Here is a 6000-nt window from a genome sequence, read left to right as displayed (position 1 = left end):
TAACGCTAAGCCTTAAACACAGAGCTGTTAGCATGCTACCATAATTACAATAACAGCGCTAACATGCTAACTTCTTTACAGACACAGATTGTATTTCACTGTCTCAGCAGTAACGCTAAGCCTTAAACACAGAGCTGTTAGCATGCTACCATAATTACAATAACAGCGCTAACATGCTAACTTCTTTACAGACACAGATTGTATTTCACTGTCTCAGCAGTAACGCTAAGCCTTAAACACAGAGCTGTTAGCATGCTACCATAATTACAATAACAGCGCTAACATGCTAACTTCTTTACAGACACAGATTGTATTTCACTGTCTCAGCAGTAACACTAGGCCTTAAACACAGAGCTGTTAGCATGCTACCATAATTACAATAACAGCGCTAACATGCTAACTCCTTTACAGACACAGATTGTATTTCACTGTCTCAGCAGTAACGCTAGGCCTTAACACAGAGCTGTTAGCATGCTACCATAATTACAATAACAGCGCTAACATGCTAACTTCTTTACAGACACGACACTGTACAAAGCTACAGTCTCACCAACGTTGCCTTCCCTAAAGCAACGCTGCTAGCTAGGCTAAAAGCTGTCTGGCTCACAGTTTTTATGAGCCAAAATCCTCAGAAGTATCCTGACATGATGCCGGAGGATTCATCAGGGTTGAGTAATGTGCGTAGCTCCGAGGCCAGACACAAACCACATGACTGCTACAACAAGCGTACAGTATGCATTCACATTGCAAACAATCGTAGCTTTACCAACGAATCATTAATCATGCTCATTTTAAACTTTATCACCAGTACGCTGCAGGAGGTTGAAATAGATGTGAGGAGCCACGTTTCAATCCGAGAGCAGCATCGTCACACTACTTCTGTCTTTAACTGTTTAACCCTCCTGTTGTCCTCGAGTCAAGGGAGGAAGGAAAGGAGGGAGGAAGAAGGAATAAAATACAGCAAACAGGAATCTTACAACTCTGGAAAGTTATCGCAGTAACTTTTCCTTCGTTGCAAAGTAACAGCAGAAACATCTATGCAGCTTTCTGGATGATGTCATAATGTATTGCAGCAAAAGTTGAGTCCTAACTTGACTAAAAACTCTGCAGCACAAACTCTGATAAAGGAATGTGTGCATGACTGATTTAGTGTCTGTGTTTAGATCCTGTGGTTTCTGAGCTCTTGAACTATTTGTTTTAAAAAGGGCTTAATACCCCTAAAGCAGGGACTTTTTAGGTGGGCAGGAAAACAAATTTAGACCTCAGGTTCCTGGAAAGCGGTTGTTGTTGTTGTTGTTGTTGATGAGAAGAGAACAGAGGAAGCTCTTTGTTCTGGGGTTCACCTTTTTCACAGTAAAAAGAGAGATGAGGTTTTTTTTTTTACCCGCAGTCGCTTTAATTGAAGTGAATTCAAAGCAGCCTCTTCACACGCTGGACTTTTTTAATTTGGACGTGACCTTTTGCTCCTTCTGATGTCGCCCATCACTCTCTCAACCTAGAAGCTGATTGCAGTTCAAGCACCTTTTTCTGCAGCTACAAAAAAAAAAAGAAAAAGAGAAAAAAAAAGTCCAACAGCTCCAACATTCATTACAAAATAGCTGCTGGAGCCCGCTGAACACCGCAGATGGATGAGATGCATCTGAGCATCAAAGTGTGGATTTTTTTCCTTGATGGGACTCAAAATGTTGAATATGTAGATCATGTCTTCACATCCCCTTTAGTACATTCCCGTCCCTCCCCCGCCTCCCTTTCCTCTCTGGTCTGTTGGCTGAGTACAAGTGTTATTCCTTCCTCTCCAATATTTACACATGCAACTCCATCCCTCTCAACCTCCTTCAATCTGCTCTTACTCTTCTTTCTCTCTCTCTGTCTGTTTTCATCTCTTTTTGTGCCTCAAGCATCTGCAGAGAGAGAGAGAGAGAGAGAGAGAGAGAGAGAGAGAGAGAGAGAGAGAGAGAGAGAGAGATGGAGGGGGGGGGGGAGGGGGAATGTTGAAATGTTAAAATATAATCATAAAATTAATGTCATGGTCTTAAAACCAAGATGTGGTGTGATGACTAGCCTGGGGGGAGAGCTGTAATAAAGACTTGATTATGTGGAGAGCGAAATGAACGTGTGACTCAGAGTGTGGCCTCTTTGAATTTTTGGGGGATTTTTTTTTTTTTTTTTAAATAATATTTTTAAAAATCCAGAAGGGCCCAGAAGCATAAATCGTCATCACAAAGGTCAGTCTTTTCATTTGGCAGCCGTCTAAATTGGAGTCAATCATAGTTTGGATGTAATAATTGTCACTGTAAGACAGCACTACATAATAATTTAAGATATGACCTAAAAATCTGGTTGTACTGGAGAGATACGGCCGCCGAGTTTCTATATTCTTCTTTTTGTGCAGAGCCAACCCAACAATGAATCGATCTTCTTACTTAGTATATTGTGTGTGTATCCAAAGCCTGATATATCTTAGACCTCCAAGGCCGTAAACTATTAAAAGCATCTCTTATATCGTATATCACCGCTCGCCTTTGTTAATTTCTCTGCAGGTTTCCGAAGAATGAAGCCTTAACTTGACGCTTTAACGACCCCCCCCCCCTCCCTTGCCCCCCCCCCTTCTGAATCCACATCATTAAAAAATCCACTTGATACGTTTTTATACAGTTTACTTTGAAACAAAAAAAGCACACAGCTGTTAGAGATACCAACAGTAAGAATCGATAATCAAGTGTAGAAAAAAGGAGAAAGGTGGCATTTTCCACTTGGATCGTTATCCACTTAATAGGCAAAGCAGCTTTAAGCATTTCAGGCGTAACTCAACGTACTAAGGCTGCGTTCAGACTTCCGATCCGATTCTAGATTGGAACCAGATGCTCTTATGAAGTCTGAACAGTCATAAATCACATGAAATCCGATTTTTGCAAACCAGATTGAAACCACCTTTGGGAGGAAGTTTCAGATCTCATTTGGACAGATGTGTCTGAGTCTGAACATCTCCAAACACTCATATTGGATTTGACTGTCCGTGACATCTCTCTACGTCTCTACGCTACGTTACTCGTTATGTTAACCTGCCTAGTGGCCAGTTATTGTTACTACATGTAACGCTATTACCAATACAGTATACAGTTAGCCAGTTAGCCATGCTAGCAGCTGAGTTAGCCGCAGAGCTGGTCGCTGAGCTAGCTGCTAAGCTAGCGGCAGAAAACTCTCAGACGTAGTGTCCATGTTTCTGGTAGAGGTGGTGACTTTGATTGACAGGTGACACTTGGTAGGGGGCGGGGCTTCAGCAGACTCGGCTGGCACTCCCACAGCGTTTGGGAGCAGAGAAAGAGGCTGATTTTTACACAACTTTGAAGCCTAATTTCATATATTTGGCGATTTTTTTAATCATTCAAATTTGGCAGGGTGGTTAACAACACACTTTTCTGTGGTATGTCAAACTCAGAACACATATTTATTCTTACTTTAAACGGACTTTAAGTGAACTGGAAACGATGTAGCTGAAACCTTTCAAAGCATCTACTTGATATCTACTTGATCTCGATGGACTCGTATTGTTTAGGCTCCCGCTGGTTCTTGGTGGGAAGCATTTTTCTTTTTTACAGTTATGTGATAATTACAGTGGAGACTCGGAGAGAGAGAAGTACAGGAAGAGACCAAGGAGTATGACATGCAGCAATAATAGGTCACTGGATGTGTCAGCAATAGTATTTTTCAATCCAAAACACAGACAATGTTCTCTATCTTTCATTTTAACCTTTAGATCCCAACGACTTTGCTTCCTCTCAGTATAAAAAAAAGCCTCTGAAACTGCATTTAGATGATTATTGAACACTAAAGCTCTCTACTGGAAACCAGACGGATGTGTTTTTTAAGGTTAGCAGCGCTCCGATGGAGGAAGAGGCTGATGTATGATTTTCAATAAGTAGAAAAACAGTATCATCTGATGTATCTGCTTAACCCTCCTCCTCCTCCTCTTCCTCCTCCTCCTCATCCTCCTCTCATCCTTGAGCTGCAGCAGCTCACAGTAGAAGAGTAAGAGCTACTGAAATTTTTATTTAGCAGATGAATACACCTATTATATGCCTCCCCCAACGCACTCATGTATGCATGTTTACACTCTAACACACAAACTCTCAAATGTGCTGTTGTTGAGCAGTGGGAACCCAGAGCACTTAAAACTAGGCAAAATCCATGCAGGGTGTGTTTGTTTCCTATTTCCTCTTCTTCATATTGCCATTTTTCTTATTATTTCATTTCTTGCATGTGTGGTGGCAGTGTGCGTCCCTGCAGTGCCAGGCCTCTCTTATCAGTATGCCGTGTGCACTTCCTCTCTAAACATGGCTAAAGCTTTTGGGAGCCGTGAAGCTTCACTGATAAGATAACAGACAAAGCCTTTCTCTCTTTAAGGAATGCATGAAATAGAAAATAGGAGATCCCTCCCTGCGGGATTAGATTGGGAAAACAAGGAAAAAGAAGGAGAGGAGCGATGAGAAATCATATGTTTGGGGAGGGGGGGGGGGCGGTAGAAAAACAGTGTGTTAAGATATGAAACCTTCATTTTTTCGTGAAGGAACAAAAGAATACACACTCACACAGCTGCCACTTCTGGTGTGTTAGGTGAAGATGATCTGCAGAGCATATTTAAATACTTCGCCATGGCAACAGGCTCTATGATTAGGGGCAAACAGGCAAAACTGCTGCAGCACTTGGGATTGAGATGATACAAATTAAGGGAACTCTGGACGGTTGCCAAGGAGACCGAATAGGCGGAGGGGTTAAAGTCCAACCTAAACACACCTTAAAGCTATTTTAGTGACAGCGGAGGAGCGAGTGGGTGGGGGGAGGGGAGGACGGAGCAAAGGGGGAGGGGGAGGGGAAGGGAGGGAGAGGGGTTTCTGACAGCCGAGCTCCACAAATAATCACCAGACCTGCCGAGATGTGTGATCAGAGTTCAAAATCCCTCCATATGCTTCTCTGTGTGTGTGTGTGTGTGTGTGTGTGTGTGTGTGTGTGTGTGTTGACTTGTGGTTGTGTGTACCTTTTCATTGCTCTGAGGTTTTCAGTGTTTCATGTCTCCCTGCGGCCTCTAACACACACACACACACACACACAAAAAACACAAAAGAATAAGAAGAATAAGGAGAATAAGGAGAATAAGGAGGAGGAGAAAGAAGGAAAACACTTATAATGCAGTTTCTTTTTCATGCATTTTTCTTTATTTTTTCCTCTGTGGACTTGTTTCCGTTTAAAATTCCAAATACTGCTTTTATTATTATCATTTTTTATTCATTTTTTCCCCAGCATGACATCATCATCTTGCAACAAATTCATAAGAAACAACGAGAAAAGTGACATTATGGCTTTGTGACAACATCAGGTCTCAGGCTCCAAGTGTTCAGATCTCTCTTTATTTGTGTTTAAAGTGTTTTTAAAGGTGCCGAAACAGGGACTATACCCCCCTTTGTGTGTGTGTGAAACATACATGTGTGTAAGTCGGTTTCTTAAAAAAAAGGTCCCACATTATCTAGATTTGAACACTTAGTTGTGAGTCTCAATCAGCAGTTTCTAAAATCCATCAAATAAACAGCTAAACTTGAAAAAAAGCTTTCCTACAATTCCCATGATGCAATGCAATACTGTCTTTCATTAGGGTCTTCCTCTAAACTCTACGATATCACAGTTTAAATGTTTAGTGCAGGCTCTCCGCTTTAAAAAAAAAGGTTGTTTTCTAAGCCTGATGACATCACTATGACATCATCAAATAAACAGCTATACTTGAAAAAAAGCTTTCCTACAATTCCCATGATGCAATTCAATACTGTCTTTCATTAGGTCTTCCTCTACACTCTACAATATCACAGTTTAAATTTTTAGTGCAGGCTCTCCGCTTTAAAAAAAAAGGTTGTTTCCTATACGTCTAAGCCTGATGACATCACTATGACATCATCAAATAAGCAGCTAAACTTGAAAAAAGCTTTCCTACAATTCCCATGATGCAATTCA

Source organism: Scomber japonicus, chromosome 2 (assembly GCF_027409825.1).
Source record: "Scomber japonicus isolate fScoJap1 chromosome 2, fScoJap1.pri, whole genome shotgun sequence".
Taxonomy (NCBI): domain Eukaryota; kingdom Metazoa; phylum Chordata; class Actinopteri; order Scombriformes; family Scombridae; genus Scomber; species Scomber japonicus.
The sequence above is the reverse complement of the archived record's forward strand: the minus strand, read 5'-3'. Positions refer to the sequence as shown.